Source organism: Sphaeramia orbicularis, chromosome 22 (genome assembly GCF_902148855.1).
Source record: "Sphaeramia orbicularis chromosome 22, fSphaOr1.1, whole genome shotgun sequence".
NCBI classification, from domain to species: Eukaryota; Metazoa; Chordata; class Actinopteri; order Kurtiformes; family Apogonidae; genus Sphaeramia; species Sphaeramia orbicularis.
Window position 1 is genome coordinate 790,003 of NC_043978.1, and position 12,803 is coordinate 802,805.

Below are 12,803 nucleotides of genomic sequence, written 5' to 3' on the forward strand. Positions count from 1 at the left end.
AAACGACAATTTCACCAGATGTCTGTAGGTTCTCATTCGTCCAGGTCATTGTTCTTCTCAGTTCAACTCTGTTCTTCAGTTCTGAACTGATGAAATGTTTTCAAAGAGCTAAACTACACTGCAGAAAACAGGTGTCTAAAACAGGATAAAAACACTAAATCTGAGGAAAAAGGTACTGAAAACAAGTGAAATATGTGTCGCATGCAGAAAGATAACTTCACTGGATAGATTTGTTGAATTCAGATTCGCGGTGGAACGGTGCAGTCGTTTGTTCTGAACCGTTTGGGTTGGGTCCTTCAGTCCAATACAGAGGTGGACCCAGCAAATACATGAAGCCCACACAGTATGAGCAGTGGAACAAAGAGAACCCATGTGTTAATATTTAATCTCCTAGATGGACGTCTGGAGCTGTCCACCACCGTCCACACCGTCCACCGGCTGAAGGTGAAACCAGCTCAGAGCAGGTACAGGGTCACAGACCGAGCTGAAGACCCTCCATCTGCTCAGATGGTCTGCCGTTACAGAGCATCTCAGATTCACTGTCAGCTATGTCAGCGGAGAGAGACGGGTCGACAAAACAAGAGCAGTGTGCCGGTGTTGTTTGGTGCAGAGTCGGTCACGTTTTTTAAATGAAATTGGTCTCCTTCAGTGTATCGAAATGTTATCAAAAATGTATGGAATCCGAACACCACCGTACCGAAAACGTACCGAAAACGTACCGAATTGAAATTTTTTTGTACTGTTAACCCCTTATTCAGATTAAGTCTAGAAATAAGCATGTCTACTTCAAATAAGAAATTAACTCTTAAAACAAGATCAATTATCTAACAATTCTAATCTAAGGGTTTTTTTTTTATCTTAGTGAGAACCAGTACTGTAGTCCAGTTGAACTGAGGAGAACTACCAAGAAGACACTTTCACCCAAAACTCATATTTTTTGATGAATAGTTTTTGTTGTTGTTAGAGGTGTTTTTTTGTAGTTAAATTGGTATATGACACAAAACTGTAACAGAAAGACCTCTTAGTCCAAACTAGAGTCACATGACCAAAACAAACAGATGTTGATGGATGTTAGAACAAGAGAAGAAGAAGAGTTGAACCCAAACATGTGTGTATGTGTGGACACACCAGGAAACCACATCAGTTTAGAATTTAGTAGGAGATAGAGGAGGAACCAGCATTCTAGATTCAAAACAACACAGATTTATGTTCCTGTGTATGGAAGGACTGACACTGACATCTACCAGAAGAAAGAAACTCAGCAGCACAGCAGGGATTGAATGGACAAACCAACATTACACACTTGTTGTTGGAACACATTTAGGAAATATGGGGAAAGTTTAACCACAGATGGACGATGGAGAAGGGACTGGTGTGTGTGTTGGTGTGTTGTGTTACTTTGAAAAGTTGCTGAGGCTGGATGTTGTGCATGTGCAGCGTCCTGAACACACTCACCAACCACACAAACTCTAGATCAAACAGCTGATTTAGTGTTTGCGTCCCCCGCTGTCGTTCCAGTTCAAACCACCAACCACTTCCCCTTAAACCCACGGATGTACATACATGCACACACATCCTTACCCCGGTGCGAGGCTACGTACCTGGGGTCCAATCCAAACCATACTGATTCAACTGGTTCTACTGCAGTAGAAGTGATGACGTCCAAGTCTGAAACATCTTTAAAGTGGACAAGTCCAAAGTTGGCTTTTGAAGGACTTTTCCAGAGGGTGTTTGGATTGAAATCTTACGTTGTCTCTGCGTCATTTATGTCTTTACATCATATTTTGTCTTTTTACATCTATTAGGGTATGTTCTTGTGTCTTTAACATCATTTTCATAATTATTATGAAATTTAGGATGAAAACTGTTGTTAGGGGTGTAAGAAATATCAGGTCTGCAATATATCACAATATTTCATTTCACAATATCAATATTAAAAGTACTGTATTGATATTTTTAAGCATTTATTCAATGCAGATATTGTGGAGGTTCATTTTTGTTTTTTGTTTTTCTTTTTTGTTTATATTTTATTTTATTTAACACTCTTTATTAATAGTATTAGTTCCTTTGTTGGGATTGAACTCAAATCCTGTTCTGATGTTCTGAACTAATAGAACATGAACATTTGAACAGGATCTGAAACTGTAATGTCTGTAAAACAGAATTTCAGTTTGAACACAGGAACATTTTGTGATGTAACATTAGATCCTGTTGGGATCAAATAAAAATGTGTTTAGTATTTGTGCAGATTTCTGGTGTAATTCAATTCTTCAAGGAGATAATCGTTTAAAAAAAAGAAACAAACAAAAATTGCCCTTTTAACAATATCATGATATATTGTGATGTATCGTATCGTGATCCTAGTATTGGGATTTGCATCGTATCACCAGATTCTTGCCAATACACAGCCTAGTGTTTGTCTGTTAAATCTTGCATGTTTCATATTGTTGCATCTTCTCCATTGTTTCCTCTTGCGGTGCCTTTTGGGTCTTTTACACCATTGATCTAACTGCATCTTTTACATTGTTTTCATTGAGTTGCATCTTTATCATTTCCATGTTAGTCTTGTTTTATGTTACTGTTTTTTTTTATCCAGTGTGTTCTCTTTTCCATCCTCTGCATCGGTTTGTCTTGTTGCATCTTTCACATCGCCTTATCTTGTGGATTTATTGTCTTTTTTATGTGTTATTGTTTCATCCATTAATGTTGAAGTCAGTCTTCATGTTGTAAAGATGCACAGCGTTGCAATTATTCAGATATTTTATAATTAAAATGCGAAAGGTAAAAATCTAATTCTCCATTAAAGCACAATGTCACAAGTTATAAGATTTGATTTGTTACTTAAGAGGAAAAACCATAAAGAAAAAGAAGAAAGTGTAAACCTTTGCATGAGCGCTGTGGTTCTTTCTTAAATTAGACAGACCTCTACACGTCTGGAACCTGAAGGGAGGTCTTTTTCTATTATCTATGGAATACTGTCACCAAGTCCTCCTCCTGCAGAACCATGACATTTCTAATGAGAAAGGTCAAATAAATAAATAAATGCGTCCACAGCACACGCTCAGGCCTCTGCTTTTCAACATGTTTTGGTTTTATGTGGAAAATACTGCTGTCATGTGGGATGACCCATTTCCTATTTGACTTATTGGATGTATTCTTGCATTTGTAACAGTCATATGGGATTATATTTTTCCATTCAGGATTATATTTTTCCCTCTGGACTGTATTTTTCAGATCTAAAAGATTTATTCCAAGAGTAATTTTTGCACATTTGTAATTTCAACTGAACATTCTAACAGGAATATTGTGACTTCTCTTTACATTTCTATACATTTCTCGTCATAACTACATAGCATTGTTTATTATTTACTTATTTATCTTTTTTCTCCCTTGCTCTTGAGTTGTTTTCTTTCTGTATTTGAACTGTGTGGACCAACTGGAACACCCTAATTTCATCACCGGGCATTAATCAAGTATTTCTGGTTCTGATTGTGGTTCTTCTTGCAGGCAAGAAGGTAACGGTGCGACCTCCGACCCCTGCTCTGGCCGGCCTGACCAAGCCCAAACCCTCGGTCCCACCCCCCCCTCCTCAGCTAGCATCAGGAAAGGAGGCGTGTCCAGGCAGAAGAAGAGCGCCTTGGCGTCCAACAGGAGGAGTGTGTCCGACCTGCAGGAGAGGCCTCTGAGGGACGCGGGTCAGCCACCTCCTGGCTCTGAGGCCCTACAGGAACCAGAACATGATCCTGAGGCTGCAGAAGGACGGACTGAAGGCAGCGGACAAAAGACCTGCTGGACTCAGTCCTGATGGAGGTGAACCCCTGAAAAACAGACTGAAGGAGCACTAACGAGACGTCAGACGCTGCAGCTGTTTGACTGTTGTTGTGTGTGGATGTACTTGTGTACAGGTGGGCAGCTCAACGCGAGAGACAAGGCCTTCATTCTGAAGGACAACCTTATCAAGGAGCTGCAGAAGGACTGGCCCGGGTACACGTCAGGAGACCAGCAGCTCCTCAAACGAATCCTTGTCAGGTAAAAAAGATTTACTATATATATATATATATATATATATATATATATGTGTATATATATATCCTATATATATATATATATATATATATATATATATAGTATATATATATATATATTATATATATATATATATTAGGCCTGTAACGGTACACGTACCGAACCGAACCGTTCGGTACACACCTGTTCGGTTCGGTACACATGCGGTACCGAAACGGCACAGTCCTGTGAGAAAAAGAAAAAGGAACGAAAGACATTGTTTGATGCGGAACTTTAAATACGCGCAGTTCACACGGACATATTAGGACGCATACATCGACCTGAAATACGAAATAGCAGCTGATATAAGGTAAAAAAAATATATATATGATGAGAACCTGGAAGGAAGAGATTGAAGACCCTCCACCATCAGTACAGTCCAGTTTGGGATCACTTCAGGTCCTGGTGAAAGACAACAACGAGGAAAGAAACGAAGATAAGACGAACGCTGTGTGGCCCCTGGGAGCTACGGTAGTTCTAAAACACACTAGCTCTGTCTGTCTGTCTCTCACGCACGCTGTATACCAGAGGAATAGAACTCGGAGTTGGACGTTGAAAGTATTATAAAATGAAGTTTCACTTTCGTTTCACGCCAGCGTTAGTTACGTAGTTATGGACCGGACCGCACCCCCCCGGCTCCGACCAAAACAACAAACAAACCATCCCCAGACAAATCGCAACTCTGCGTGTGCACACGCGCGCGCACAACACGTGCACACACGAGTACACACGAGTACACAAAGTGTCCTAAACAGTTTGTTCTCTGTCCTAAAATAAATAATTTGGTTAAGTTTGTTGTCAATGTTGCTCTTCAGTTTGTTAAACAGAATACCAGTTTACCCTCCTGTTAATGTTGAACTACATGCAGAATTTTTTGGTTGATATTTTATGCAGACTGTGAACTGACAGAACTGTGATTAGATTTTGTTGTTTGTTCAAAACTCCCTTTCAGGGAAAAGTGTTATACTAATGTTAAAATACATTTAGTCATATTAATAATTTATTTATTTTCTATTTGATTTATAGCAGCAGAATTATATTACTCCTATTTTTCTATATTCTATTGTGTCCAAAAATTGGGGGAAAAATGTTCAAAAAATTCAAATGTATGAAATACATTTTGAGGGGTTTTCTTTCTTCCTGTACCGAACCGAAAAAAACTGAACCGTGGCTTTGAAAACCGAAAACGTACCGAACCGAGAATTTGTGTACCGTTACAGGCCTAATATATATATATATATATATAATATATATCTATATATATATATTATGTGTGTGTGTGTGGTTTGTTTATTTGAGCCTTCACAGAATACATGCAAATTCAAAATAAAAAAAACAAACAAAAAAAATCATTTATACTCGAAAATGAGTGGGAAGAAGAAAAACTTATTTAATCCCACCCCCCATTCTCATCTTCAAATAACTTAACATCAATAACTTTTTAAATACTCACTGCTTCCTTGACTTGGAGCCAGAACAATGAACAAATAGAACAAAATAGGCTATGTGTGTAAAAAATAGAAACAAAGTACATTCCTGGTGGTGGTTACCATGGTAACAGTTACCCGTTCACTTACATGATAATAATTACATACAACAATGGTAACAATCAAAAACATGCAATACCACAAGTGGTAAAGAACAGCAAGAATTACATACCCAACAATGGTAAGAAACAAACCCCCAAAAACTCCAACAGAACATAATGGTAAAGGGCAGCACATCCCAGCGATGGTAAGAACAATACCAGATGGTAATGGACACAACAGACCAACTAGATGAGGAACAACAAGCACACATAACATTTAAGACAGGTATTTATGGAACATCAGTTTCAGGACCCCCATCTTTATACTGGGACCAGACCATAATTTGTATACCAGTTTTAAATCGGTGGATATTGTGGCATTGCTTGTGTTGGATGTCCAGACCGTTCCAAAGTTTCACACCACATACAGACACAAAAGCGTTTACGAGTGGTTCGAAATTTGGGAAATACGAAATCTCCAGAACCTCTCAAATATGAGAACTCTCCCGAAGTTTTTGTATATTACTTGGTAGTGATTTGTTGAATGCTTTAAATAAGATTAGTGCTGTATAATATTTTACAAGGTTATGGATTTTTAATAGTTTTGACTGAATAACAGATATGAGTGTGTTCTAGAAATCCAACTTTATGTATGATCCGTACTGCTGGTTTCTGTAATATGACTAATGGATTTATGGTGCATTGGTAACCGTTTCCCCACACTTCAGTACAATATGTGAGGTATGGAGGACCAAGGGGCAGCAGAAAGTACGGAGTGCATTTTCATCAAGGTAGTTTTCACTTTATTTATGATTGAAAGGCTTTTGGAGAGTTTAGTTTTTATGTGTCTGACGTGGGCTTTCCATGACAATTTACTGTCTATTATAACTCCTAAAAATTTGTTTTCATACTATTGCAATTTGAATTCCTCAATCATATCGTAGTTCTGAGCTGGTTTAGAGTTTCCAAAACTCGTTGCCTTAGTCTTATTTAAATTAATGACAGTTTATTCTTATCCATCCACTTTTTCAGTTTACTCAATTCCTCATTTACTGTAGTTACAAGTTCGTTATGATTATCACCCTGAAGAATATGTTAGTATCATCTGCAAAAACTTATGAGTTTAAGCAATTAAGATACATTAAAATATGTCATTAATATAAACATGTAATAGTTTGGGTCCCAGAACAGACCCTTGGGGGACACCACAAGAAATGCCAAGATATCCTGTTGAGTATTGTCCCATTTTGACAGACTGCACCCTTTCTGTTAGGTCGCTTCTAAGCCACTCCCCAGCAACCCCCCAGATACCATATAGTTAAGTTTATTGAGTAGGAGTGAATGATTGATTGTGTCAAATGCTTTTTGAGATTGATAAAAAATCCAATTGTATGTTTTGTTTTTTTTTATCCAGTGCGTTAGTGATTTCTTCGTGTTGCGTCAGTTATTACCATTTGTGGTGGTAGTTTTTGTTCTAAACCGTATGACCCGGATTAGTATAAGATGTTGTCAAGAAACTTTCAGTCAAGAATTAATAGTTTTTCTAAGATTTTGGAAAACTGTGGTAATATGGATATGGTCTGAATTGTGTAGCTGTTTACTCTCATTTTGTGTATTGGAATGACCTTTGCTATTTCATTTATTGGGAAACCACCAGATTGGAATGTAAATTACAAATATGGGTTAGAGTTTGGCAATGCTATTAGGTTACTTTTTTAACAATCATCATGTCAGTGTCCATGACAGTCAGGGATAATTTACTTTTACACCTTCAGAACCGGTGTTCTATCACCTCCTGTTCACTTGTTGCAGAGAGGCAAATTGAGTATGATTTCTTTTAATAGTTATCATATTGGTCAATACCTTGATCTGGAATTCTTGCGGCCAACTCTGGGCCAATATTTACAAAAAACTATTAAACTGTTAACTATATTATTCATATTATGGTTTACAACATTCTTGTCAATGAAGGTAATAAGGATATGTTTCTTAGGAGATCCTTGTTTAAGTCGTTGTTCAGTATATCCCCACGGTCCATTCTATATGTTCTACTTTCATATAGTACTGTATAACTTTTTGCTAGTTCTTATATGTCTGTTAATTTATTTCTGTAAACCTTGTATCTTTGTTCTGCTTCTTGGTTTTATCTTGATGAACAATTTATAGAGATATTTTCTTTTTACAAGCATTTATATTCCTTTAGTAAACCAAGGGCTTGTTTGTTTTTTCTCTTTATACAGCGTTTCCTCAGCCAGGCAGTGTGCATTATAGAGTGAAATGAATATCTCTAAAAAATGTGTCATACGCACTATTCTACGTCTGACTCTGAGTAGACTGTACTCCAGTCCTGGAGCCTTGACTGTGGTTTGAAGGAGTTGATAGTTTCTTCAGTTCTTATTCGTTTGGAGATAATTTCATGTCTTCTTTACTTTTCTTTATATCACAGTCAAACAGAGTGAAAACAGGTGATGATCAGTGATGTCACCTATAAACAGGCCACTGGCGGTTTGATTCCCCATGATATTAGTAAAGATGTTATTGATAATTGTGGCACTGTGTGATGTTATTTTGCTTGCTCTTGGTTATTGTTGGATAAAGGGACATGCTGCACATTGTGTCTAAGAAGGTCATCTATAATTTCAGTTTAGTTGGATTTAATAGGTCAATATTAAAATCGCCACAGATAAATAATATTTTTTGTTTTACAGTGGAAATAATTTCTCCACCCATTCATTGAAAACGTCTATGCTTGAACCAGGTGATCGATATATACAACTTATAATTACATTTTTCTTCTTTTCATTGTAGATCTCTAAGGTCAAGCATTCCATAGTTCCATCTATTGTGAAAGTCATATCTGTTAGAATCGTACATTTGACAGATTCTGAATATATAAAGCAACCCCGCCCCCCGTTTTCTTTTCTCTATTCATATATCTTAATTCATAATCATCTATACAAAAATCAATACTTTTATCAATATTAAACCAGGTTTTCTGCGATGGCAGTGATACTGAAGGGATGAGTGAATTGTTGCAAGTACTCTTTGATGGAATTGAAATTTTTCTACATGCTTCTGCTGTTAAAATGTATTATTGACAGTTTACCTACTGAATTGATTCTCTTTTCATACTGCTCTTGTGTGAGATAATTACAACCTGTAACAATAGAAGAGAAAAAGTTATTGTCAGGATCTGTTTCGTATTTGGATCTGTTGCGTTGTGCTCCTTAATTTCAAAGTGTGCAGTTCTATTTGTTTGTGGTAGAGGATTTTCTGCTGTTCGTCCATGTCGCTGTGTTCTTGGTGCAGTCTGTGTGTTAGGTGTGTTCTTCATGGTTGGTTGTACCTTGGCCGTTGGAATCAGTACTTATCCAGTTCTTTGATACTCCTCACCATCAACACTGTGGATTCCTCTGGAGTTCCATTCAGCTTGATGTCTATTCTACAGTTTGTTACCCAGGTGTGTTGAATCTTGCGTTGTTTTTTGAGATATCTGCCTTTTTAGCGATGTCGGTGTTCCTTCGGGTCAAACTGGTTGTTCATGCAAACATCTGTTCCTTTTAGTTTGCGTCCTTGTTTCAGAAGTGCCATCTTGTTTCTCCGACTGATAATTTCATTATGATGGCCGGTGGTCTGCCGTTCTTTGTGGGCAGTGGATGACAGGCCTCCATGTGTTCCAGGTCCAACACTATCCCTTGTTCTGCAGGCAGGATGACAGTCCACAGTGTGTCTCGTGCTCGCTTGGGCTCCCCGCCATCCACAGCCACCACGCGGCACATAGGAGCGCGGCTTGATTTGATGCCGGTGATAACCACATCGTTTATGCGGGAATGCTGCTCCAGCGCGTGTACCCGCCTCTCTAGCGCCGCGATGGTGCCGGTCTTCACCACGTTCTGGAGACGTAGTTGCTTGACCTCCCTCCAGCAACCCCAGAAGCTGTTTCTGCTGCTCTCACAACCGCGGCCACTTCCTCAGTCAAGGAGCTGAGGGAATTTTTAATGTCCTCAGAACTCCTCCAGTGTCTGGCTTTTTTTCGGCGGCATTATGGTGTGCACGCCAATTAACTCTGGTGTCCATAATCCAAAATCAGTTGTCGTTCGTCCAGAAGTTTCCAAAAACCAAGCATCAACACAAAACATACTCCAACAGGAAACAGGCCAACTCACACAACCGCAACAGGAAGAGGGAACCGGGGATACAGGAAGAGGGATGTACCACAGGAAGAGGTGTGTGTGCATGCATATATATAATATATATATATATATATATCGTATGTATGTATGTATGTATGTATGTGTGTGTGTGTGTGTGGTGTTATATATATATATATATATATATAATATAATCTATATACACTCATATATATATACACACACACACACACAGGGTGTGCACAAGAAATGTATACACACTTAAATAAGTGTAAAGTAGGTGTTTTATTAAAATTCATTTAATTGTCCAAATGTAATAGAATTTCCAACAATCCTTTTATTGTTTTGTCTGTTCCTTCGTTCTCAACATGACGTCCATTCTGGTCCAGACTCTGCAGATAATGACACCAATGGAATCGCACACATCACCAAACACTTCCCTTGCGATTTGTGTGCATTCATGTTCAATGCTACTCTCAATTCAGCGACTGTTGAAGGTCTCATAAGGTAGACTTTGTCTTTTAGGGATCCACATAAAAAAAAAGTCTGGGGAACACAGAAGGTATCAACGAAACCCCTCCATCCAATCACCTGTTTGTCCAGTTCACCAGACCTCACAGCACTAGACTTAAGTTTATATAGATAGATATATATCTATTCATATATCATATATATATATAATATATATATATATATATACATACATACATACAGGGTGGCCCTATAAGTCCTCCATACATAGGAAAAATAAACATTTCTTGACATAAACCATTTTTATTTATATAATATGCTCTATATGACTGCTATTTTGTCGGGAACACATTTCAATGCGTGTCCTCCACTGCTGAACGGACTATAAAGAAAAAATATAAAGAAATACATGTTAGAACACATATATAGGGTTGGGAAGCAAAATGTACAATATTTGAGGCAGGATTGAAAGACAGTGTATGACCAATTAGTTTATTGAAAGTCATTGAGAATTTATTTGCCACAAGAAAATGTCCATAATAGAAAATGTTTTTATTCTATGTGTCCTCCTTCTTTCTCAATAACTGCCTTCACACGCTTCCTGAAAACTTGCGCAAGTGTTCCTCAAATATTGGGGTGACAACTTCTCCCATTCTTCTGTTAATAGTATCTTCCAGACTTTCTGGTAATAGTTTTGCTCATAGTCTTCTCTTCTTTCCATTATAAACAGTCTTAGGGACCCCAACTATTTTTGAAATCTCCTTTGGTGTTGACGAGTGCATTCAGCAAATCACACACTCTTTAACGTTTGCTTTCCTGATTACTCATATGGGCAAAAGTTTCTGAAAAGGTAGGGATAATAGTGTAGGTCATGATTATGACATCAGTATATGTTGGTTTCAAACAATGGACGTAGTGTCTGCTTGAGAAAAAACAACTAAATGCTCATTGAAAATTTTGCTTCCCCACCCTGTATGTATGGAAGTATTATGTCTCCTATGTATGGAGACTTATGGGACACCCTGTATGTATTATGAATACTGTTTTTACCATCGAATAACCGATAACTTCCTGCTTCTTGTAACTGATACTGATCCCAAACCCCAACAGTTTCCATTCTTCCAGTTGTTTTCTTCTTCTTTCCAGTCAGTGTTAAACTCTTAATAGTCCATTAAAGGCTTCTCCAGAACCTAAAGCCTCTGTCTGCTTCAAATGGACAATAGTCCAAGGGTTTTCAGTTCTGTTTATGTCACAGACAGAATTTGGTGATGATCGACTGTCACCGTTTTCCACACATCAGCTCCGTTCATCTTTTTCTCTATAATGTGGCCATATGAGAGGACGAGGCTGAACGTGGACATCAGCCATTAAACTGGGGGTGGAATTTTAGCAGAGGTGAAAGTGGGCGTTGGCTACATATGTCCACACCTACTTTGGTGCTGATTGGTCACTGTTCTGAGCATTCAGCTCCGTTCATCTGTTTTGGTCGTTCGTGGTTTTTGAATGTCCTTTTTCTTCTGTTGCTGTCGGACCAAAACAGACCAAACCACCTCTGGATCTTCCTCTGGGTCTGACAGCTGGAGCAGAGGAAGGAGCTGAAAACCCTCTGACTGACAAACAATGGACTGATCCACACCTCTGAGTCTGATTCTGCTGATTCTTGATTTTATGGCAGTTGTCAAGGTAACAACGCGCACTGTGTACTGGTCAATGCACCCAAATCTAAGCAATTTAGATTTATTATTATGGCTGGATTATCAATGAAAACTTTAATTATCAAATTATCGTAACGATGTCATTTTTTTCAACATCGGTCCGATAATTATTGGTGCTGATAGTTATTTTGCGTCCATATACTTAATGACTGTGGTACAATTATGACGTGAATCTGTCAGCGTTTCATAAACAAACACACAGCATCAGTGTGAATTGTAAAGATAAACTGTTCATGCATTCCTTCAGTTACTAACACTGTCCCATTAGTAGCAGGTTAATTCAGTTTAACCTTTAAATAGTTGAAGGAAAGCTGGGTTCCATTTGAGTTTGTGTTTGTAAGTGTTCAGAACTCCATCCTCTCCACTCAGCAAACAAACGACAGAATGAACCAGACCACATAAAAAAAAAACAACCTTTGAAATAGAAAAATCCAATGGTATTTCCTGATTCTCATTTCCAGTTTTAGATTCTAAAAACTAAAAAAAAAGACACGCACCTTCACAAAACTCTATGGAGCTGTTCTAGATGCACATTTTCTACATCTGCATCCTTATCTCTGCTGTTTATCGCTGTCAGGTCTGTTCAACACCACAGGCTAAAAGGTCCGAGTGCAATAAGTGAAGAGCAGAAACAGGAGACGGTCGGAGCGAGCAGGATGAGTTGTTTTTATCTGACCAACCGACCACACCAAATTGCATCTTTTCCAATCCAAACTTTTTCATTGTTGTTTTCAAAAGAGTGCTTCATAAACATTGAGTAATTCAAGAAATATCTGTGTCCACACAAAACCACTGAAAACCATGTAGTCCAAATGCCAGGCCTGTATGTGGTGCTGAAATGCTCTCACAAAAAACGGAGAAGAAGACGTGGAG